Below are 1,108 nucleotides of genomic sequence, written 5' to 3' on the forward strand. Positions count from 1 at the left end.
GGACCATTCCCTGGAGAAGGATGTCATGCTTGGTAGGGTGGAGGGTGGATGAAAGAGGGGGAGGCCTTCAACGAGATGGATTGACACGGTGGCTGTGATGATGGGCTCAAGTATAGCGGGGATTGTGGGGCTGGCGTGGGATCGGGCAGTGTTTCGCTCTGTTGTGCATGGGGTCACTATGAGTCGGAAATGACTCGACAGCACTTAACAACAACAACACACACAGGGGAGCCTATCCTGGGGAAGAATGGCAGATACACTTCACCTGCGCGCCCCCACAAGGTGGACTTAAGTACCTTTTGGTTTTCACAGACACTTTTAATGGATGGATTGAAGCCTTCCGAACTCGCATAGAAAACACCACAAAAGTTTGTAAAATACTGCTTACAGAAATCATACCTCGTGCTTTGGGTTACCAAGAACTCTGGAGAGTGATAATGGCCCTTCCCTCATAGCTAATATCACACAAGATCTGGCTAGGTCTCTGGGCAACGAGTATAAACTCCATTCCTCTTGGCCCCAGGGAAGGTGGAAGAGTGAATCAGACCTTAAAAACATTAGCTAAATTATGCCAGGAAACAAGTTCCAAAAGACTCCAACTGCTACCCGTAGCCCTAATGAAAATAAGGGCCGTGCCTAGGGAAAAACTTAAATTAAGCCCCTTAGTAATGCTGTCTGGGAGACCTTTCCTTACTAAAGCTCTCCTTTTCAATGTTGAAACCAGTAATATTCTGACTTCAGTTACTCATTTAGGTCAATTTCGAAAGGCCATTCAGGAGTACAGAGAGAAGATCCTACCTATTCCCAATAAACAAACCCAAGGCAATGCATCAGTTAAGCCAGGTGACAAAGTATTAATTACGACCTGTGTAGTAGTTAACTTTGTGTGTTAACTTGGCTGGGCCTGGTTGACTGGGTGCGCAGCTGGATGTAGTTATTCCCCATGGTGATTGTCGTTCATCGTCGTTAAGTGCTGTTGAGTCGTTTCAGACTCATAGCGACCCCATAGACAGCAGAACAAAACACTGCCCGATCCCGCGCCAGCCCCACAATCCCTGCTATACTTGAGCCCATCATCGCAGCCACCGTATCAATCCATCTCGTTGAA

The sequence above is a fragment of the Orycteropus afer genome, unplaced genomic scaffold (genome assembly GCF_000298275.1).
Source record: "Orycteropus afer afer isolate SDZICR_OR568_19922 unplaced genomic scaffold, OryAfe1.0 scaffold00476, whole genome shotgun sequence".
Classification (NCBI taxonomy): Eukaryota; Metazoa; Chordata; class Mammalia; order Tubulidentata; family Orycteropodidae; genus Orycteropus; species Orycteropus afer.